This window comes from Xiphophorus hellerii, chromosome 18 (genome assembly GCF_003331165.1).
Source record: "Xiphophorus hellerii strain 12219 chromosome 18, Xiphophorus_hellerii-4.1, whole genome shotgun sequence".
Classification (NCBI taxonomy): Eukaryota; Metazoa; Chordata; class Actinopteri; order Cyprinodontiformes; family Poeciliidae; genus Xiphophorus; species Xiphophorus hellerii.
The window spans coordinates 898,309-923,069 of NC_045689.1; the positions used below are offsets into that span (position 1 = coordinate 898,309).

Sequence of the window (24,761 nt, forward strand, 5' to 3'; positions counted from 1 at the left end):
TGTCCACAACATGCCAGCACCACTGTGGAGTGTGATTTCTCATGACCAGTTGTTACTATATTCACACTCTTTTGCCCTTTCTCTGCAACACTTCGGCCCATGGGAATGTCAAACGTGAGGGGGACCTCGTCCTTGTTAATAACATGATCAGGTGTCACGTTGTGCTCACTTACATGCTTCTCAATGAACTCACGGAAACTGCCGACCTTGACTTGGAAGTCTGCTGGCAGTTTTTGGGACATCGTTGTCCTTTCTCTGATAGAGAGGCGATTGCGTTGCATGATGCGATAACACCAAGAAGGTCCTCCTGCAAAGTCATTCATATTCATCTCCTTGGCAAATACCTGGGCGTGGAGACACAACTGCACTGTTGACAAGCCTTTCCTGGCAGCACGTTGTTCAAGCACCGATGTGTGAACTCGTTCCTCTAGCTGTGGCCATCTAGCTTTTAGCCCACGATTGGCATTTTTTGTTTTCTTCATTTCAGTAAGAGTAACCTCCGCTTTTCGCCAGTCCCTTACAAGTTTCTCGCTAACTCCAAACTTTCTTTCTGCTGCTCAGTTACCGTTTTCGGTTGCATATTTTACTACTTGTAGCTTGTAATCTGCAGAATATGATTTTCTTTTTGGTGCCATTTTTGTTAAGCCCTTCTCTGTTGTTTTTATAAGTTTCCACCAATGTTGAAATTATCAACACAGATCTAGAGCGCCCTCTTGCAGTTTAGTTTGAAAATAACATGTGGTATGATATAATAATGTGTTAATAATTTCACACATAAGTCGCTCCAGAGTATAAGTTGCACCCCCGGCCAAACTATGAAAAAAACTGCGACTTATAGTCCGGAAAATACGATAAATGTTACAGGAAAACATTGACAGTGAAACGATATTTAAACCACAATTAGTCTTAAAGACAACAAATCAAAATTAAAATGAATATCAAATATTTTCACTTCTGTTTAATCCAAATGAAGTCGGCGGCTCCATGAGGCCCCCAGGGCTTCAGGGGCCATAAATGCTGATATTTTAACACAGATATATAAATATAACATTTATTTATTGAGATGATCAAAGCTGAAGAATTTGATTTAATGGTTTCAGCATAAATTAAAAGATTTTAAATTGTTTAACATTTAAATGTAAGATTTTAAGGAGCTGGTAAGTTTACTTTGTAAAAGATCAAAGAATCTTCATAGTTAGATTGTTTTGTTACCATAGCAACAATCTGATGCTGTGAGTTTGATCTGTTTGTTCACAAATACAAATTATTAAACTGTAATTATAACTAATTGTTTTCAGGTTGGCCAGTTAATCTACTCTCTCTCTCCCAGATTAAATCCAACCCAGAAGCTGTTAGAGGTGCTGATGGTTTTAGCAGCAAGAGGGGCCCCTAGGTCAGATTCTGCCCCAGGCCTCATGCAGCCTGGGACCGGCCCTGCAGGATGAGTTCAATCTGCTGCACTGAGCAGAGATGAGCAACAAACTGAGATTTAATTCAATGCTGCTAATGTGGCTTTAGCAGCTCTAACATTTCTGTCTGTTGAGTTTTAATAAGAGTCACAGAAACTGTTTTGGTTGGTTCAGTTTCTCAGATCTCCGCCCTCATTAACTCTGACTAAGTGGACAAAACATTTGGTATGGGTTGGTGCTTCATGTAACCAGAAAAATTATATAAAAATAATAATAAAATAATATAAAACCAGCGTGAAGCTCCTCACCGGCTGAACCTGCATGCTGAGGTTAGCGCTGGTTTGTTAACCGCTAACGCTGCGACCAACCGGGACACAGACATGAACTTTACAGCGCAGACAGCGCCACACGCTGGGCAGCGAGATGAGATGGAAACGACGCTCCTCTGAAAGCGACTACAGTTTATTCCTGCGGTTCACATAGAGCTGCGCAACCAGAGCTAACACGGTGGGTTTAAACTCCTACCTTGATCATATAGAGGTCTCCAAAGAAACAATTCAGTGGGGTTGATGTAAATATCCATCAGCCTATGTCCAGTTTGAGTGAAAGGAGGCGAACATGACCCATGCTGAGGTAAACTTCGAAGCTCATTCAGCAGCATCAACACACTGAGGCGCCAGCGGTGTGATTGGTCCGCTCTCTGGCTGTCAATGCATAAACTATAAATTTATCTTTTAGGAATAAATTTGCTCCGCCAGTGAAACGTTATGTGCAACAGAGATTCTTTCAAAACAGATTAAATTAGTTTAAAGAATTAATAAAAAAATGTTTATTTTATTTTTTTTGATTATTAATTTTTCTCAAATCAAAAACAAGCAACGCTCGACCTGGTGGGGGGCTAGTAAAGCATGGCGGGCCACCAGGCCTACCTTGGGTTAGCGCTGGTTCATTAACTCAACCGGGAACACAGACATAAACTTTACAGGGAAAACAGAGCTGCACTCTGGGCAGAGTGTTGAGATGGAAACTTCTGATGTAAACTCTTTGTTCACAAAAGTAAATCATTCTCAACGCTCCTCTGAAAGCGTCTAGTTTATTCCTGCGGTTCACATAGAGCTACGCAACCAGAATTAACACGGTGGGTTTAAACTCTTACCTTAATTTCTCCAGAGACATAATTCCTCACAGGAAGTTGATGTAAATATCCACACAGGTCAGCCTGTGTCCAGTTTGAGTGAAGCAAAGTTTAGAGATCAAGCAGCAGCAACGCGCTGAGGCTTGGTTCACTCTCATGGCTTTAAATATATCAATTATAAACTTATTTTTTAGGAATAAATTTGCTCTGCTAGTGAAACGATCAGGGCAACAGAAACACTTTCAATGTGGATTAAATAAAAACCAAACCAGAACCAGAAAAGAACTACACCAGAACCCAGGAGAACCACATCAGAACCACACCAGAGCTAGAACAGAACCCAGCACAACTTCTCTTTCTGCTCTCGATGAAGGCAGAATCTTTCTCTCTGCTCCTGCCCACTCTATCCTGTTTTTTGTGCCTCTCTGTCCTTTGTTGTCTTTTTTTGGATTCTCTCTTTGCATATTTTATGAATTATAAATCACGACTGTTCAGCCGGTCTCCAAACAAAATGGATCAAATTTTCTCGAGTAGAACACCGGGCTAGGGAGAGTCGTCTGGCCCTGTCAGGATTCATGCAGCTGGAAACATGATGGATTCCTGGGGAAGGCTGTTGGTCCAGATTTTTGGTCAAGGATTTTGAAGACATGAGCATAACTGGTGGTTACCTGGCATATTGAGAAAATCATAAAATCTCGGCAGCTGTTGCTGAGATTCGCCGGCAGGGAGAAGAAGTTACAAGCTTGGTTTGGTGGGATTGACCATAAATTTGGCTGTGTTGCCATGGAAACCTACCAGTTAGACTCTAAGGCTGGTGGAACGTTAACAGTTGGCCCGACCCAAAACAATCGGTATCTTCCGATGGCTGCTTATCTAAAATTCTCCTGGATATTATATAAACAAGACGTTCGATTTTCTTCCCATGATTCCTGTGGACCTGACCTAAACGCTCCATCTCTTATCCAGGACCGTGGCTGGGGGCCAGGGGCCTTTGGAGCAGTTCAAAGACTTCTTACTTTCACATGCATACATTCATTTTATTCAGTCTATTTGTTGTTTTCATTGAGATTTTTTGTAATCTCACACTGTGGCCTTTACGCTGTAGGGAAAAAGAATGAGATGTTTTCTCCTCTTTCAATCTCAGCTTTTTAATTTCTGATCTAAGGAACGGATGGCGCTTCCCATGATGGCTGCAGCCTCCGGCACCCGTGTCCCCATATCCAACGCTCTTCGTTTGTCTTTTCTTCAGATGGGCTGGAATGAAATAAAAGTCTGTTGTGCTTCTGTACAATGATGATAAAGACATTCTGAGTCACCCCAGAAACACCCAGAACCAAACCAGTACAATTGTAGAACCACAGCACAACCACCCAGTTCTGTTGGCACACAGAACCACTGGTCAGACCGCTGAGACCGAACAATCAGGACTTCTGTGAGTGAGTTCAATCAAGTTTATTTGTATCACACATTTCAGCAACAAGCACTTCAACATGCTTCACATCATAAAAACACAAAAAATCAACAATTGAAGCATTGCATTTTTTTGAGTGTCAATACACATCAAAATGTTGATCCATGTTTCATTTATTATGGTTCAAAATCAACTCTAACTAGACGGTTTTTAGTCTAGATTTAGATTTAAAGGAATTCAGTGTTTTGACTGTTTTGCAGTTTTCTGAAAGTTTTTCCAGATTTGTGTTCCATAGAAGCTCAATGCTGCGTCTCCTGTTTGGTCCTGAAAACCAAATACTGCTGCAGTAATCAATGTGACTAAAGATACAGACCCTTTCCAAACAATTAGAATATCATGGAAAAGAAGTTTTATTCCCACAATTCCACTCAAAAAGTTAAACTTTCATAGGTTATAGATTCAGGGCCCACAGTTTAAACAATTTGAAGGATTTGTTTGTTCATTGTTACATACATAGTCTCTCTTCTCTCGGTGAAGGCGGACACTTTTTTCCCTTCTTCCTTTCCTTCTTTGCTTGCTCTTTTTTTGTGCTGCTTCCTTGGAGCCTCTCTTTGCACATCCTCTGAATCTGGTTAACCGTCCTCTCAATGAATTTGATCAAACTTTCTTAACAAGAAGAGTGGGTGGAGGAGAGCCCACTTGTTCTGTGGAGACACACCCGGACGGATTCATCCTGGATTTATTTGGACTCATGATAACAGGATTTCTGCTGTTTGGAGCTTGTGGATACCTGGAATATCGACAAATTCATGACAGACTGGGCAGACTAACAAACATTGACTCACTGTGGGACAGAGGCTCAAGTTGAATGGGATTCTTCCGCAGGCAAACTTTGGGCGCTAAAACTCACCAGTGGGATGGAATCGATCTTGGAGAAGTTGCTAGTTTCAGCCCGATGGGAACAAATATGCTTATTTAGATAATTGGAAATAACAGAGATGTACTGGTTGAGCCTTTAGGGCAAATGGAAATTTTAAGTCTCCCCGATTTAAAGACAATTTGTTTATTCTGAGTATGGCTCCCTGTGGTCTTGGCTCACTGGCTATCTCAAATCTCCTGGAGTTTATGTAAACAGGCTGTTCCTTCCCATCTCCTCCTTCCTTCCGAATGACAACCGTGAAATTGTATGGCCGGACTCAAGGACTTGCTCTGAGATAACACCACCTTATCAGAAACTGTCTACATGGGAGAGCAGGCTGTACAAATTCATGGTCAAACCGAGACACATCTCATTGTTACAGATACATTTCCCTGGCGTCACTACCTTTATTGGCCATGTCTTCAATGTTTCTTGCCCCATCTGTCTGTATAGTTAGAAACTGTGGAGTACTCAGTATGAACCCAGAAAAGGAATCAGAACAAACTTAGAATCCAGAAAAATGTTTAGCTTATAGATTATGGAATACTTATAATTATCTTACAACCCAGAAAATTAATTAGAACAAACATATAATCCAGAGAAACAACTTTACAGAATAGGAACACTTAGTTTATTTAGTTTATATACTTCACTCCAAAGGACCTATTCCTTCAGGAATACCTTCAGAACAATAATCCAGTCAAACCTCCCACTTATTCTTAAACATGGTGAACTAATATGTAGTTTTTTACTTATTTCTTCTTTTTCCTCTTTTGCTCTTTCCTTTGGTTTATTATTTTGTTTGTATTTCATTTTAATTCCCCTATATTAATTCTTGCTCGAAAGGTTTTGTCATACCAGTTTATTCCTCTGTATTTAGTTTAGCTTCTTAGTTCATTCTTGCATTTTGTTTTTCGTTCATTTCCATTTAGTTTCCTTTGATTAGTTTGATCATTTCTTAGTTTGTTGTTATATCCTCTTTAGTTTCTCTGCTGTTATTAGTTTACTGTTTTTATTGACACTCACCATCTTCACTTCCCTTGTTGCTGAAAATGTGCTACATAAATAAAATTACTTTACCAATCCATAATTTGGACTTCCAGCTCATAAAACCCACAAAAACAGGAATTCAAAAAATAGAATACTCTGAAGAAATCAGCCTAAAGTAGCACTTTAGGCTTTTGCAGTAAAAAAGTAAGAAATTAAAATTTAAATATTGTTTTTAAACATAACATTTAAAAATTCTGTGTCAATCTTTAGTACTTGGTTGGGAATCACTACCTCGATGTGACGTGGCATTGCCTGGGAGTTGTGGAAGCCCAGATTTCCTTGATGCTTGTTGTTGGATCTGGTGGCCCTCATGCCCCCCTTGGAGTTTGGGTCCAGTGAGTTGGCTGGCCAGTCAAGCACTGTGATGAGCATCAAACCGGGTTTTGGTGCTTCTGGAGGCATGAGCAGGGGCCAGGTCCTGCTGGACGATAAAATCGGCATCTCCACACACATCCTCAGCAGAAGGAATCATAAAGTCCTCTAAAACATTCTGGTTTTAGGAGAGCTTACGATACATGCAGCAGATAATGCACCCCAAATTATGACTGACTGTGGATATTTCACACTGGACCTCAAGCAGTTTGGGTTCAGTTCCTCCTCCAAGCCCTCAGACCTTGACTACTGAATGAAAAGCACTTTACTTTCATTGGAAAAGAGGACCTTGGACCACTGACCCTAACCCAGCCTTTCTTCTCCTTGACCCAATTGAGTCGCTTCCTACGTTGACTCAGGTTCAGAAGTGGCTTGACCCGAGGAACCCGACAGTTGTAGCCAGTCTCCTGGATGCATCTGATTGTGGTGGTTTTTGAAGCTGTGACTCCCTCCTCATTCCAGTTTTTCTGGATCTCTGCCAGATTCTTGAATCTATTCAGTTTGATAATCCATTGGAGTCCATGGTGCATCTTCTCCTGCCACATTTTGTCCTTCCATTAGACTTTCCATTGATGGGCTTGGACACAGCATTCTGTGAACAGCCAGCTTACTTAGCTATGAACTTTAGTGACTTACCCATCCATGGAGGGTATCAAGTCTTCCCCACATTGAAGCGAACTGAGACAATTTAATGACACCTGGTGGTTCTTTGAGTTTAGTAGATGATTAGTGTGTCACATTCAGTTTATCAATCAATCAATCAACTTTTATTTGTATAGCACATTTCAGCAGCAAGGCATTTCAAAGTGTTTTACATCATATCAAACACAGAAACACAAAGCAATATAGAATCAATAATCAAAACACAGCATTAAGTCAAGTTCCATCAATAAATTTGTAATTGATTACATTTCAAATACAATCCTAAACAGGTGGGTTTTTAGTCGACGTTTAAAGGAAGTCAGTGTTTCAGCTGTTTTACAGTTTTCTGGAAGTTTGTTCCAAATTTGTGGTGCATAGATGCTGAAAGCTGCTTCTCCTCGTTTGGTTCTGGTTCTGGGGATGCAGAGCAGAACCAGAACCAGAACCTGAGAGGTCTGGAAGGTTGATACAACAAGAGCAGATCTTTAATGTATTGTGGTGCTAAGCCGTTCAGTGATTTATAAACTAACAGTATTTTAAAGTCTATTCTTTGAGCTACAGGGAGCCAGTGTAGGGACTTTAAAACTGGTGTTATGTGCTCTATCTTCCTGGTTTTAGTGAGAACGCCAGCAGCAGCATCTGGATCAGCTGCAGCTGTTTGATTGATTTGTTGGACAGACCTGTGAAGACGCTGTTGCAATAATCAATACGACTGAAGATGAACGCATGGATGAGTTTCTCTAGATCTGGCTGAGACATTAGTCCTTTAATCCTGGAAATGTTCTTCAGGTGATAGAAGGCCGACTTTGTAACTGTCTTTATGTGGCTCTGGAGGTTCAGGTCAGAGTCCATTACTACTCCCAGGTTTCGGGCTGATCGCTGGTTTTTAGCTGTAATAACTGAAGCTGTGCTTTGACTCTAGATCTATAACTCTAGATCTATAATTCTAGATCTATAACTCTAGATCTATAGCTCTAGATCTATAACTATATATCTATAACTCTAGATCTATAACTCTAGATCGTTCCTCTTTAGGTCCAAAAATAATAACTTCAGTTTTGTTTCTGTTCAGCTGGAGAAAGTTTTGGCACATCCACACATTTATCTGTTCTAAGCTTCTGTTCAGTGATTGGATGGGGTCAAAGGTCACCTGGTGACATCGTAATGTAGAGCTGTGTGTCATCTGCATAGTTATGGTAGCTAATATTATTTCCTGTTATAACCTGAGCTAGTGGGAGCATATAAATATTGAATAAAAGGGGCCCTAGGATTGAACCTTGGGGTACCCCACATGTGACCTTTGACCTCTTTTATGAGAAGTTTCCAATTGAAACAAAGAAATCCCTGTTCTTTATGTAGGATTCAAACCAGTTTAGCACTGGACCGGAGAGTCCGACCCAACTCTCCAGTCGATTCAGTAATATGTCATGGTCAACACTGAGGTCCAACAGAACCAGCACTGTGGTTCTCCCACAGTCCGTATTTATATGGATGTCATTGAACACTTTTACGAGGGCGGTCTCTGCGCTGTGGTAACCATGGAAACCAGACTGGAAGGAGTCAAAGCGGTTGGTTATCGTTAGGAAGCTAGTTAATTGTTTACACACAGCTTTTTCAATAACTTTGCTGATGAAGGTTGGAGGTTTACAACATTCATGCCCTGTAAAATTTGGGCTAATTTCTTTAGAGTATTTTAATTTTTGAATTCCTGTTTTTGTGGGTTTTATGAGCTGAAGCCCAAATTATGTAACAATAAAAAACAAATATGAAAGTTTAACGTTTTTGAAAGGAATTACAGGAATTAAACAACTTTTCCATGATAATCTAATTTTGTGGTAAGGGTTTATAAGCGCCTGGATGAGTTTCTCTGATTCTGAGACATTACAGTAGTTCTCAGATCCTGGAAATGTTCTTCAGCTGATAGAAGGCCCACTTTGGAACCAGCTTTATGTGGCTCTGAAGGTTGAGGTCAGAGGTCAGCCTGATCTCTGAACTGAAGCTGTTCCTGACTCTAGATCTATAACTCTAGATTAGAGTTTCTCAACGGGGGTGTTTGCTCGAAGGTGACTTTACACCCCTTAAAAAAATCCCATGAAATTCACATGTGAAACACATGAAGCACATGAAAACCCCACAGGGGGTTCACACAAATGTTCATATGCGAATCACATGTAAAAGCACATGTATACGTGTGATTCTGGAATATTTCATGGTAAAAAAAAATACATGTGTATTGCATTTCACATTTTGTCTCGTGAAAACATTTAAGGCAGTAAAATATGATACATATGTGATACATAAAATATGTGAAACCCATGTGGATCGCATGGTTTTCACATTTGAAACATGTGAAATAGTTGAAAAATATATACAATTTTAAAATAATGGGGTCACATTTTTTACCATGAAAATGTTCAAATTCTTCATGTTATTCACTTTTCACAATATGGGATGAATATGAGGTCACATGTCATTTTATGAGACATAACTGCATACTAAAGTAAACTTATTCATAAACTTATGAATCAAGACTTCCAGAACAAGTATATCTGTCCATAAATAACTATTTATTTATTTCTGTTTGAAACTGAACCAGAAATAACTTTTCACATCTGAGCATGACACCATACAGATTTGCCCCAAATCAGGCCCAGACAATAAACATGTGGAAACCAGAAACGGGTTTAATGCCTTGCAAACGTCCAGAGGGGGAAAACAGAACCTCAGGAAAAACCTCAGTGACTGGAGAGACTGTAGCATTCAACTGTGAACCCTCTGAGTCTCTTTAATGTCTTCAAGGAGGGTTAGAACACGTGTTTCTCCGGACACGGCGGGAGAAACGGCCGTTTGATTCTAACTTTAATTCTGACTGAAAACAGCTGCTGTCTGTTGTGCCTCCCTCCACTAAAAAATAGGTGAGGTTGTGGCGTAATAAATGTATATATTTCACACCCGGATGTATACTTTTATTGTGAAGGGGAGAAGGTGAGGTGGGAAGACACCAACGGTTTTACTTCATTCTATTTTTGGTTCGGATTGGAAGACATTGAGAATAAACCAAGACTCAAATTTTATTTTTGTCTTTTTCTGCTGACTTCCACATTGGTGACCCCGAACATCTGCGAACATCTGAACATGTTTTTTAACCAGAACTCACCAGATGCTGTTGCTTCTCCTCCAGCTGTGGTTTCGGACCCAGTTTCTTGCCAGGCGGCCGTTACTCCAACCGCCGCTTCTGTTTTTGCTGCCGTTATCAAGCTTCCAGAGTTCTGGCAGCACAATCCAGAACCATGGTTCCAGCATGTGGAAGCCCAGTTCCGTCTTCCTGGGATAACCACAGATGAGACCAAGTACTTCCATGTAGTTGCTGTAGTTTCCACCCGCCGTCTGATGGTCTGCTGAGGAACCCACCAATCGCTAACAAGTTCAGCCTCTCAAAGAGAATCTGCATCGGCTCTACCGACTGTCAGACATGGAGCGGGCCGATCGCTTGCTCTCTCTGATGCTCTCCATCAGCCCTCTGAGCTGATGGAGAACATGCTGGCATTACTTGGCTCAGGAGATGTTTCTTCCTTTTTACGTATCTGTATCGGCGCCAGCTTCCTCCACCTGTTTGCACCGTGCTGACCACCTTCTCGCTGATCCAGACAAAAGATTATCGCTCCCTGGCTGAAGAAGCGGACCGAATTTTGTTGGCTTCAGGCACTACAGTCTGAATGCATTTCTACCAGGTGTGATTCAAAGAGAGTCGGAGCCTGTTGATGCCGTGGCTGCGGTGACGGAGCGACGGAAGGACGATGTTCTCTGTTTCTACCATCGTTGGTTCACAGTGAAGGCGAAGCGCTGCATCCCTCCGTGTTCATTCAGAAAAACGACAGAGCCGGCAGCTCGGACAAGCTGCTTTTCATCATGGATGAGGTCTCTGGACGGTGTTTCCTGGTGGACTCGACTGCACAGAGAAGCGTCATGCCAGTTTTGGCGGCAAACATTTTGTGCGAAAGTAATGGACCGCCGCTAGATGCGGCTAACGACACCCCGATTTGCACTTTTCGATCGAGGCTGGTGACTGTGTGTTTCAACGGACGTCAGTTTCAGTGGGACTTTGTAATAGCTTTTGTGTCTTTACCTATTTTGGGTGCAGATTTTTTGTGTGCTTTTAGGTTATTAGTACATGTTGCTAATAGCTGCTTAATAGATGCTGTGTCTTTTGATACATACTCTTGTAAACTTGGCGGCCATCGACCCCTCGCCAAGATGCTTGCCACAGGTGATGAGTATCAGCATCTGTTAGCAGAGTTCCCATCTTTAATGGTTCCCACATTTTCCTCTACCCTGGCAAAGCATGGAGTGGAACATTGTATACCTACGGTCAGTCCACCGGTTTTTGCAAGAGCTTGTTGCCTAGACACCGCTAAGTTAGCGATAGCGAAAGAGGAGTTTGCAAACATGGAGCCTCAGATGAACCTTTTTTTGTTGTTTGGTTTTTTGCCCCGATTTTCCCTTTACAACAATCTTACAACGTCCTGCAGTGTGTGGTGTGTTAGTGGTGGTGTGTTGAATATGGTCGATCCAAAATTGGGCATATTCAACATTGTTTTGGCCCGATTATCGTAGCCTGTTGAATGTGACGGGTAGCCAATCAGAAAGCGTGGTGTCGTAAGAACGTAGGGGATCCCAAACTGTTGACATGGCAACTGAGAGCCTTTTGGATATCGGAGGTGATATGTGGAAATGTTTATTTCTATATGTAAAGGTGATTTTTCCAACAATATTTTTATTGTATTTTTTACAGATATATCTACAATATAACCAATACAATAAACCAGACCAACAAACGCCCTCTTAGATACATATCTGCATACATTCCTTTAAGTGTACAGGAGATAATAGTCCACTGCTGAGGCTCCCTTGTTTAATATTATGGTTTGACATTAATCTCGTCTTTAGCTGGTTTCTTCGTCTTGTGACAAGTCCTCTCCTTCAACAAAATTCATGAAGGGTCTCCAAATGTTTTCAAATAATTCGCTTTTCCCTTTTTGGAGATAAGTTATGCGTTCCAGAGGTAAAGTCTTCATCATTTGCCTGATCCATTGTTTGATGCCTGGTCCTGTTGTTCTCGTCCAGAATAGTGCTATCAGTCTTTTAGCTTGTAATAGACACATATCAATCAATAGCAGCTCACATTTGGTAAACAAGGTATTTTTTGGATACAAACCTAAAATTAGAAAAACCGGGTCTAGTGCAACATCCTTTGACACAAGATGTTCTACAGTTGTTTTTATTGCTTTCCAAAACTTTTGAATTTCCCTGCATTCCCAAATACAATGAAACAAAGTCCCCTTTCTTCTAAACATTTTGAGCATATATCTGGTATATTAGGATTGTACCGATTTAAATTGACTGGTGTAATATAGATTCACATTAACCATTTGTATTGCAGTAACCTTAAGCGAGAGTTAACAGTTTGTTTCTGAGCCTTTGTACAGACAGACTGCCAATCCTCCAGTGACAGGTTTACTCCCAGGTCTAATTTCCAGGCTTCTAGTTTCAGAGCCGAGTCCTCTGGGGAATTTAAAACCATAAAGTTGTAGAATTTTGAAATCGCACCTTTACTTGTGTTATCTTTGCAAACTATTTCTTCTAGCTGGGACTTTGGTGGCTTGGTTAAATCTTTGTTTTTTGTCCTAATGTAACTTCTGAGCTGAAGGTATTTAAAGAAGTATTTTCTATTTATATTAAATTTTTGCCTGAATTCTTCAAAGGACATCATGTAAGCTGAATTTGTTTGATACAAATCATGAATTTTATCTATTCCTTTTGTGGCCCGTTGTCTAAATACAGAGTCTGCTCTTCCAGGACTAAAATCTTGGTTTCCCCATATAGGAGTAAACTGTGATAATGTAACTGGTCCTTTTGTGAATTTCTTTACTTAATACCATATTTTGATCATGTTTTTGACAATAGGATTAACCGTTTTTCCCAACAGTCTTGGGACTGAATCAGAAAAAATGTATACAGGTAAAGGTGGACTTGCAGATTCAGATTCCATTTCTGTCCATTGCGGGGCGTCTCTGGCATTAAAGTAATATCAAATGGACCTTACCTCAGGGGCCGCTTTTCATTGGCTGATGCCCATTCTACGTGGCCGTCTCACAAACACACTTAGCTTCCCGTTAGCTTAGTACAGCATAACGGCTGAACTGATACAACTTCTACACCTTGAAGCCTGTCTGCTACACAGTCTTACCTTAGCTAAACAGATCAATATGCAACGTGTCTGTATCTGACATACACTAAAGATTTTATTTTAGCAGAAAAGTCTTTGGACTAAACTGTTACTCCTGTTAGCCACGTTAGCACCAAGTACAGCTAGTCAATCAACCATCGCTGTGTTCAGGGAAGCGCTGATTAATAATCGAGAAATAAATATCAAGCCTGGAAACTTGATATCGTAACGGACTGAATGTTATGTTTTTAACGTAATCTTTGCTCGTCTTGCGGGGCGCAGGCGGTTGCCACGGTAGCAGGTGTGCTTAAACTACAAAGAGAGAGAGAGAGTAAAAAGGTAGGAGTGGTTTTGAGTTGATCACCTGTTCAGGTTATTTTACCTTTGTTTCCCTTTGCTGTGGCTCATTACAGCCGCTGTAGTTTCTAAACGTTGGACTAATTACCTCGTTCGTTTGTGAGTTTACGTCATTCACAACAAACATCAAACAGAACAAATATATTTCATAAAATTTTATCAAACAAATGGCTTCTACCGCGGTAATTATATGAAATTAAATGAATTATATCCCAGCTTCAGAAGATTTGCCTTTACCTTTACAGAGCTCTTTGGTTCCTCCTATCAGTCTGTAGCTTCTCATATTGAGGTCAAAGTTCAGATCTACCATAACTGACTGACACCTGCTGGCCTCAGGTTTGCAACCAGCTTGTGACTGAGAAACCAGTAACCTGCTCCCAGTGGCAGAGTCTCACTGAGGAAGAAACTGCATTAGGTTTTCTATCACTTTAATATTTCTGCTATAACTGATGTACATTCGCATATAAAATCAGTCAATAGAGTTTAATTTACAATTTTTCTGTCTTCGTGTCATGAGGTAGATCTCAGCCGGCTGGTGAGAGAAAAAGTAGATCTTGGCCTCAAAACGTTTGGGTTCCCCTGATGTAGAGGGTGTGGATCTGCCGTTTTCCTCATGGAGCAAAAGCGTTTTGCTGTGACGCTCAATGTTGGAGGCGTCGCGAGGCTCAAACACCTTGATCTCATCCAACAAGGATGACATGAACTTCTTAGTTCCTCTGTCCATTGTGTAGTTGATATAATGTGAAAATCCTGTAGAAATGATGCACTAATCCAGTCATGTTTACATAGAAACAATTCGCCGCCAGGCTTTGTTTGTGAGACTTGCGGTCACGTGGGTCGGTTGTGGGCGGAGCTTGGTAAGGTCCATAGTCCTAAGTCTGGCTGCCCAGTAATACCTCTTCATATTCGGACACCCTAGTCCTCCCTCCTTGTGAGGTAAATGTAAGAGCGACATTCTAACCCTGGGCCGTTTATTTTGCCATAAAAACCCAACAATTAACTTCCTAAAATTATTGAACCAGTTTGCAGGGGGACATTCTGAAAAATATACAATACTTTTGGAAGTATATTCATTTTGTAGGTGTTGATCCTGCCAATCAGTGATAAGGGAAGGGGCATCCATCTATTGATATTTTCAGTGATTTCTTTTGTTAAACATTCATAGTTCTTCTTTACAATCATGTCTAGATTTGAAAATATTTGAATTCCTAAATAAGTGAAATCTCTAACAACCTTAAATTCTGAACTTATTTCTGGGGACATTTCTTTTTCATCCAATAGTAGTAATGAAGATTTAGCGTTATTTATATTATACCCTGAAATATGACCATATTCCTCTATTAAATGAAGCAAACTTGGAATAGATTCTTTTAAGTTTGAAATGAACAGTATTATGTCATCTGCATATAATGAAAGTTTGTGTTGTACTTGTCTAATTGTAATGCCTGCTATAGATTTATGGGACCTCACAGCTATAGCAAGAGGCTCCAATGCTAAAGTAAATAACAAAAGGGACAAAGGACATCCTTGACGGCATCCTCGTTTGATAACAATTGGTTTAGTCACATTTTTAAAAGGTCATTTTCTATATGTTTATTATATGTGTTTATGTTTATTCAGTTAAAAATGTTAACTACAAAAAACATAACTCACCTCCAAATCATAGAGCAGCAAATAGAGCGGCTGCTCCCTCCTCTTTTATCAAATGTTTTTTCTTTTTGTTTCGTCTTTTATCGCTTAAAATGAGCCACAAACTATCACTGCTGCTTCTACATCGTCACCCGTGTTTGATTATTCTAAATTCATGTTTGGTCTGTTGGGGGTTTTACTGGATTTTCTTCTGGAATCGGTTCTGTGGTGTGTTGCTGCTGGACTCATGAACCGACCGAACCTGTTCGACTTTTATCGGCTCTGTGGTCACAGAGGTTTGGAAAATCGGCCCACAATCCTTAAATGGTGTGAACCAGACCTAAAACTCATAAGCTCTACTCCTCTCATCTCTCCACTGCCCTAATGCTCTCTGACTCTGGTCGCTATGGTAACGTTTACATATCCCTTCAAAATAAGATACAGATGCGCCACAAAAACGAACATTTTACTTTTGTGAAAACTTTAACTCAGGATAACGACTAATGGAGCCCTGAGCTTGTTTCTCTGCAACCAGACGGTCTATCTGGGAGAGACGAGAGACGATGAGACCGGAAGTGTTGCTGATGCTCAGGGTTCTTGGTCTCTAGTGGAGAAGCAGCTTGAAGCTTCATTGCCTCATTAACATCCGGTCACCATATCATGCAGAGCTTGGACTGTGGGAATCACCTGCCGGGATAAATCCATCCTCCTGTCTCTTCTCTGGGCCTTTTCCCTACACAAAGAAACTTTCTCAGACTCAAATAATACATAAAACGGAAATATTTAATTATTTCTTGTGTGGCTGGTACCAATTGGTCCACGGACCGGTACCGGGCCGCACTGCCTTAGATGTACCCAAAACCGCAGTTATCATTCCTTTTTGTCTTTTTGAGTTTTTACGGATGCCCTTCGGTCTTAAAGGTGCAGCGCAGACTTTCCAGCGGCTTATGGATTCGGTCCTGCAGGATATGTCGTTTTTGTTCGTCTATTTGGACGACATATCGGTGGCTTGTCCCTCTGTGGAAGAACACATGGTGCACCTTCGTCAGCTGTTTGTTAGACTCAGTGAACATGGCCTGATTGTGAACCCAGCTAAATGGCAGTTTGGACTTCCTGCTGTTGAGTTCCTGGGACACAAAGTGTCTTCTCAAGGGGTGATTCCCCTACCTGCAAAGGTTGAAGCAGTTTCTGCTTTTCCCCGCCCTCCCTCAGTGAAGGTCCTGCAGGAGTTTTTGGGGACGGTAAACTTTTATAACCTTTTCATCCCACGGGCAGCTCACCTCATGCACCCCTTGTATGAAGCACTTAGAAGCAAAAAAGGGGACCAGCAGATAGAGTGGACCCACGAGAGGGTGCGGGCATTCAATGATGCCAAAAAGGCCTTGGCTAATGCTGCGCTTTTGGCCCATCCATCCCCAGTGGCTCCTGTGGCTCTAACAACTGATGCCTCTGATTATGCAGCTGGGGCAGTTTGTGAGCAATGGGTGGATGGTGCCTGGCAACCCCTCGCTTTTTTTAGCAGGAAACTCCGGGATGCCGAAAGAAAATATAGCACCTTTGATAGGGAACTGCTTACCCTTTTTCTGGCAACACGCCATTTCCATTTCATGTTGGAGGGCAGAGACTTTGCTGCTTTTGTTGACCACAAGCCTCTCACTTTTTCTATGGCAAAAGTTTCTGAACCGTGGTCGGCTCGGCAACAACGGCATTTGTCTGCCATTTCAGAGTTCATCCCTGACATTGAGCATGTGGCTGGCAAAAATAATCTGGTGACCGTCTGTCCAGAGCAAAGGTTGCTTCTGTGCATTTAGGTGTGGACTTCCTCTCCATGGCCACAGACCAACCGACCCACCAGGATGTTCTGGCCTTTAAAGCGGTTGAATCCAGTTTGCATTTAGAGGAGGCCTCCTTTCATGAGTGTGGAGCAACCCTTCTTTCCGATGTCTCGACTGGCAAACCTCAACCTTTGGTCCCTACTAGTTGGCGTCGGCGGGTTTTTGATGCAGTTCATTCCCTTTCACACCAGGGTGTTAAAGCTTCTGTTAAATTGCTAGGGGCAAAGTTTGTGTGGCCGGGACTCCGTAAAGATGTAGGGCTATGGGCGGCTTCCTGCTTGGCTTGCCAGCATGCCAAGGTGCAACCGCACACTAAGGCTCCACTGGAGCACTTTCCTGTTCCGCAACGGAAGTTTGAACATGTGCATGTGGTCTTAGTGGGGCCACTTCCACCTTCCAGAGGTTTTACCTCTCTCCTGATGATGGTGGACAGACCTACTCGGTGGCCGAAGGCAGTTCCGCTGTCATCAACCACTTTGGTTCATGTGCCTCGGGCATTTATCTCCTCCTGGTTGTCCCGGTTTGGTGTGCCATTGGACTTGACCTTTAACAGAGGTCCCCAGTTCACTTCAGAGTTGTGGACTGCAGTGACAGAGAGCCTTGGGGTTAAACTCCACCGTACTGCTGCCTTCCATCCGCAGACCAACGGTCTTTGTGAGATGCTCCACCGCACAATGAAGGCTGCATTGCGGGCCTCGTTGGTAGATAACAGCTGGATAGATCGCCTGCCTTGGGTTTTGTTGGGCCTGCGTTCGGTTCCAAAAGAGGACCTGCGGTTTTCTTCAGCTGAGTTGGTGTCAGGTTTAAGCACCTAGAACATCAAACAGACTGTCGGCACGAGGCTCCGTCCACCTCTCCTACGGAATTTTGCTCAGAGCATCTGCTGTCCCTCACGGATTTCTGTGCAAAGGTTTTACCTGCTAGTGTCTAGAAATTCCAGGGTTTTCTGTGCACGCAATGACCCTCAGCCACTCGCCACTTTTAAAGGAAAGCCACTCACCCCTGTTGTCTTTCCTTTCGGGAGTACCGTCAACCTTCAGATCCCAGCAGGCAGGTCGAGCGCCAGCCCTGGAAAAAGATCTGAAAGACTTCCACTAAGAAGTCCGCCATGCACGGTCTTACTGGGGTCCACCGCACCTGCTGGAATCCTGGCTCGAAGGACCAAGTAAATGTCAAGTTTAAGCAGAACATCAAAATGCAAGACACAGGAAAAGACAAGAGAGAGTTTCTTTTTACTCGTGAGAAGAACGGACAGAGATGTGTTTCAGTTACAATCTCTGCCTATTCTGAAAACACGTTCTGCTGCACCTCTTTTTATTGAAAATCATCCCTAGTTACAATGCACATTTCAGGTCTTAGCAAAACATATGCAGCTGCAATGTGACTCACAGTTTCATAAGATAAACTAGAACATTTACTATGAACAGTATGACTGAATAAGGCTAATCAGCACCATTACGCTATAAACTATCTTATTATAAACATGAAGAATAGGATGTCCTTCTGCTGAGCAGCCGTCTGATTAGAACAAGCTGGCGGCAGCTGCATCCTGCAGCAGGGCCTCCTTCAACATACTCAGAAACATACTGATTAGTATTTATTTAGGTTATTATTTTAATTCTATCATTTGGTCCTGGGCCAGCCTTTGAGGGTGCCAGGGGATTTTCTTCTGGGTCCAGTGGGTTCAGTTGATTCCCAGGGCAGTAGAACAGTTCTAAATGGGGAATCTAGATCTTTTGCCTCGTTGGCAGCACATCACTGTCTTCCACAGGTCCTTGTGCCAAAGGATCTAATGTCTGCTGAGTATGTAGAGTATTTATCCGCCATGACTCACAATGTTCACCACTTCAGCCTCCTTACGATGGTCCATTCCGTGTTTTGGAGACCTAAGGATTTTTTTATTGGAGTTGGGAGGTAATCAGGAGAGTATTTTGGTGGACCATTTGAAGCCAGCTCATGTGTTACCAGGGACCCAGTTGAATTGGCTGACCGTCTGGACTACAGACTGATGAACATAATGTCTTTATCTGGCGGCCCTACGCTGTCATAATTTAACAAAAAAATTACATTAAATATTACTTTTATTGACTCGACAGCCCATTGGTTGATTTTATTGACGGACATTGGGCTTATCCAATGAAACCCCTCAGTCCTCCTTGGCCTGCCCCTCCCCTCTGAGGTTATAAATAATGCCATTTCAGCTAACGGTTAGCTGCTAGCCGGAGTCCGAGAAAATGAGCGGATACGAGACGGGCAGGTCAGAAAAACTACAACAAAAGCTAAAAAGCGCGTAAACCCATTCAGAAAAATGTGTCAAACTATCCGATATGTTAATTACTACACTAACTTTGACCGTTGGAGAGATTCAGGAGCAGAGAAGGAGGGAGAATGAACTATTCTGGGGATTTATTATCGTCTGAGGATGACGATGAGAAAGACGTGACCAGGAACAGATTGAGGAAGAGTTCAGATTAGCTGCTGCTGCCCAGTAAGAAGGAGTGGAAATGTTCTTGAAGAGGGAGTGTTTCATGCAGGTGTGTAGGGATGTGTGTGTGTGTGTGAGAGAGAGAGTCTGGGAAGCTAACACTAAGCTAGCAGGAAGTCAAAAAAACCTGGGATAACACAGGAATGATGACGGCCGTGGCATTAATAATGAACAGTAATAAGAATAATTGTGAATTTCAATAGAAAACGTAATAAGTAAGGGAAAACAAATAAAACAGTTAGAAAACAGCTATCGATACCATTTAAAAATGTTTAAAAAATGACTAGATACATTTAATAAATACTATCAGGGGGAGTTGTTGCCAAAATGTTCAACTTAGGAAATGACTGCAAGAATGTTAGGGCTTAAAGTTTACTGTTAGTAGTTACTGCACTACTGTTAAGGTGTCCAAGCTTTATGTTAAATTAGTCTGTCTAAGTACATCTGTATGGTAAACTTATTGTCAGTAAATCGGTTTTCATGGAGTTAAGAATAAATCATATATTTGATATGATTTGCTTGTACTGGTGGGGTCTGGAATCAAAACAGGTGAAATATTTTCTTTGTCAGCCACTGTGGCTGGTGGAGAAAATGTTTCCTTTCCAGCCCTGCATGTGACACATGCAAGATACATTATTACATGTGAACATGTGGAACATGGGAACCACATGTGAATTTCATGGGATGTTTTTGTAATCCCATGATTACAAAAATTCAACACAAAAAAATCAACACTTGTTGCATATAAGACGCTTTATATGCAATAATACCAGTTTAGACTTTGAGCTACTTGCTAACAACTGAGGTCTGTAACTTTAAATCATGTTTGGCTGCATCTGTATCAATAGCAGCTCTTCTTCTTCTCATCAGTGCTTCTGTTGGTTTCTGTTAGCTTCTGTTGGTTTCTGTTAGCTTCTTGGCACAGCTCCGATCTCCTGCTACTCTAAGCTTCACTGCATCAGATCAGTGCTACAGCGGCTAACGGCCTTGTTGCTGTGATTCACTCAGGGGGGGGAAGTTATTACAATTCCTGGGGCCCCTGACTGACAGGGGGCCCTCCACTATCTTTGTTGTTTTTTTTCATAGAAATAAAAATAAAATGGGGCCCTGTCAATTACAAAGTTAATCATATAGTGTTTTCTAAAATTGCTTTTAGCAGTAAAAATTAAATGTTACCCCTCCCAGACCAAAAAGCACATATCTATATTTGTCCTGAACCTCCTGGATCCCAGGAACGAAATGGTTCCTGGGACCTGGGAAATGGTGGTGATGGTGATTGATTGTCACCAACAATCGTCATTGATGGTGACGATGTTCAGCAGCAGTCAGTGGAAAACAAGAACGACTGTGGCTGTTATTATGCTGCTAAAGAAAGAGATAAAATCAGGTTTTCAAGAAAATAGAGAAATAGAGAGAGAAAAAGGTAAAAGTGTCAATTTATAACCCAGTTTTTCTCTGAGAGGTGAGTAGACTGTGTGAGATTATCAACATTTAGCATAGTTAGCTTAGCTACAGACTGCCTCCATTTCACTAACATTTAATGAATTAAGGAAAGAAATGACCAACATATTCATATATTTAACTTGAACATTGGGCGTGCCGTGGTGGCGTAGTGGTTAGCGCGACCCATATTTGGAGACCTTGAGTCCTCGACGCAGCCGTCGCAGGTTCGACTCCCGGACCCGGCGACATTTGCCGCATGTCTTCCCTCCTCTCCTTCCCCATTCCTGTCAGCCTACTTTCGTAAAAGGGACACTAGAGCCCACAAAAAGACCCCCTGGAGGGGTAAAAAAAAACAAAAAAACTTGAACCTTTTACCACTTAACAACAGGTGAGTCAGTCAGCAGCAGCTCTGACCTCCTGACCCGTCCTCTCTCCTCTCCTAGTCAAATTAAAGCTGCACTAACTTTTATAAAAATATTTTTTTTACATATTTGTTAAAACTGTCATCATGTTGTGACAATTTGGCATGAGAGATAATCTGTGAAAAATCTATTTCCTCTGCTTTCTCCCAGTTCTCTCTAGAAACAACCAATCAGAGACAGGAGAGTTTTAGTGCTGTCAATCACAATCTCATGTGGTGCTGCTCATCCCTATGCTGTAGCTAGCGCAGCCTGTTGTGAATGTTCAGTCTAGTGTTGTGGGAAAAAATACTATTTCCAAGCACTGTTCAGGTAAAATCACTCAATCAGGTTTATTCATATATTGTGCACAATACAGAGAAGCTTGTAGGACAATCAGTAATGAAGCAGGTCTGGATGAAAAGCTGCCAGGCAGAGAAACACACGAGTTTTATACAAAAGGATAAAGGATCCAAAGCCTGGGAAACAGACTGGTTCCCATGCAGCTGGGAAAAACAACGTCCAACCTTGTACATGTAACTAAAATAGTTTTAACTTGGTGGGAATATACAGAACTTAGAATAAACATGTAGCAATACAACTAGCAGGTGTAACCTTATTGCAATTTTTCCACATCATTCCCCCCCTTTTGATTATAAATAAATATGTAATATTTAATATTAATCATCATTTCCCTCCTGAGTCAAAAGATATAACATAACACTTTCCTGGAAGATGTAAAAAAAACAACAACAACAAAAAAACACATATACGCAAGATAGGAAAAACCAACCGGCATTCATTTATTCAACCCTGTAACAATATGACTGTTGGTAGGAAAACTTATCCTGCGACCCCTCCTTGCCAGGGAGACGGTCCTGAATATGTTTGTCCAGGAAGAATGTGGAGGTATCACACCAATAGTAATAAAAAAAGAAGTAATGCAAAAGCTAAGACCAAAAGTTAAGAAAAAAACAAGAAATAATAAAATCAAGTAGTAAAAAGAAAAACAAATCAGTGTCTAACAAAGGTCACATGTGGGGTACCCCAAGGTTCAATCCTAGGGCCCCTTTTATTCAATATTTATATGCTCCCACTAGCTCAGTTTATAACAGGAAATAATATTAGCTACCATAACTATGCAGATGACACACAGCTCTACATTACGATGTCACCAGGTGACCTTTGACCCCATCCAATCACTGAACAGATGCTTAGAACAGATAAATGTGTGGATGTGCCAAAACTTTCTCCAGCTGAACAGAAACAAAACTGAAGTTATTATTTTTGGACCTAAAGAGGAATGATCTAGAGTTATAGATCTAGAGTCAATGCACAGCTTCAGTTATTACAACTGAAAACCAGCGATCAGCCCGAAACCTGGGAGTAGTGATGAACTCTGACCTGAACCTCCAGAGCCACATAAAGACAGTTACAAAGTCGGCCTTCTATCACCTGAAGAACATTTCCAGGATTAAAGGACTAATGTCTCAGCCAGATCTAGAGAAACTCATCCATGCGTTCATCTTCAGTTGTATTGATTATTGCAACAGCGTCTTCACAGGTCTGTCCAACAAATCAATCAAACAGCTGCAGCTGATCCAGAATGCTGCTGCTGGCGTTCTGACTAAAACCAGGAAGATAGAGCACATAACACCAGTTTTAAAGTCCCTCCACTGGCTCCCTGTAGCTCAAAGAATAGACTTTAAAATACTGTTGTTAGTTTATAAATCACTGAACGGCTTAGCACCACAATACATTAAAGATCTGCTGTTGTTGTATCAACCTTCCAGACCTCTCAGGTTCTGGTTCTGGTTCTGCTCTGCATCCCCAGAACCAGAACCAAACGAGGAGAAGCAGCTTTGAGCATCTATGCACCACAAATTTGGAACAAACTTCCAGAAAACTGTAAAACAGCTGAAACACTGACTTCCTTTAAACGTCGACTAAAAACCCACCTGTTTAGGATTGTATTTGAAATGTAATCAATTACAAATTTATTGATGGAACTTGACTTAATTATTGATTCTATATTGCATTGTGTTTCTGTGTTTGATATGATGTAAAGCACTTTGAAATGCCTTGCTGCTGAAATGTGCTATACAAATAAAAGTTGATTGATTGATAGAACAAAAATTCAAGCTTTATAGAAAACACCCCCTATAAGTAGCTAGAAAAACAATTTGTACTGAACTGCATTTTTCAATTTAAAACCAATGCCACAACAACAATTCTTAACAATGAAATACTCTACCCCAACTAAACTTGAAAAGGAAAAAAAATAAAAAAATAAAACACCAGATAGACATTTGTTTTCGTGAAACATAGACATTTGGTTTTAAGTAAAGCATGGTATTAGGAAAGTCATCCTAGTTACAAGACAATCCATAAATTCATAAAGCATTCATTAGTCATTTAATTTCTTCAAGTTAGGAGTTCAGCATTAAAAGTTAGAAAATTGAGTTTTAACCTTTATGGAGTTAACTAAAGGTTCTTTTCAAATCAGATGTTTATGCTACTTTAGTAAAAATCTCAACATGCATTACAGCCTTAATGTGGTAACAGAGAAGATGAATTTGTGTATTTCCGGTGCTTAACTTATAATTAACTATGGTTAAACTATTAAACGTATCAGCTAAACTTTCATTTTACACACATTTGATTATTTAAGTTGACTTCTCTTATGCCTAGAAGAATGAATGTCTAAATTCTTAATTCATTTGAAGTGAAACAACTAAGAACCATCATAATTAAGTTACTAAATGTCATGTGTTTCTAGGAAACCCCTAAAAACAATCAAATAAAAAAAAGAACAAAAAGAAAAGATTACATTAGTGCAGTGAAGGTATAGATAAGTGTCCGTTCAAAACTCAACAAGGAAGCGTAGATTTTCCATCTGGAAAGTAGGGAAAGTGTTGTAGAAACAGGAATATTGATATTCGATCTGTTCAGGAGGATTTGTTGCCTCCTGTCAGAAAAGTGTTGGTCCAAATCTTCACTCTCCGCTTCGACTTCTCGCCAGTGGACCAGCAGTAGTTCTTTGAGTGGAGAAACTTTTAAACTAGCTGTTGCTCTGGATGTTTTCCTCATTGATGTCAGAAATTGTAGTTCTTGATACTTGGTAGAGTGAAGTTTTGCTACTCACTCTGTTTCAGATTTAGAGTTGTGATCTACAGTAGATGGGTATTACAGACGGTCGTCCTTCACAGTGGTTGGTGTGGATTCAGGTTGTTCCTTCCTGGACTTTAACAGGTGTGTTGGTCACGAGTTACACCTGGAATAGCCTCTGGATCGGCCTCTGGATCGGCCTCTGCCAGCGGTTGGAGTTCCAGTCCTTCCTCTGGAAATCCCTCATCAAGACCTGTCAGCTGGTCTGATGGCTGCAGCAGCACTTTGGCAGGAAGGTTTTCACTGTCTGTGAGGCTCGACAAAGCAAAGTGGACAGGTTTT

General features: G+C 41.2%; 1 protein-coding gene across 3 annotated transcripts in view; it reads left to right on the forward strand.

Annotated features, from left to right (window-relative positions):
• dlc (deltaC) overlaps nt 1-24,761 on the forward strand; it is a 385,702-nt gene that overhangs the window by 182,753 nt on the left and 178,188 nt on the right. The window lies entirely within an intron of this gene.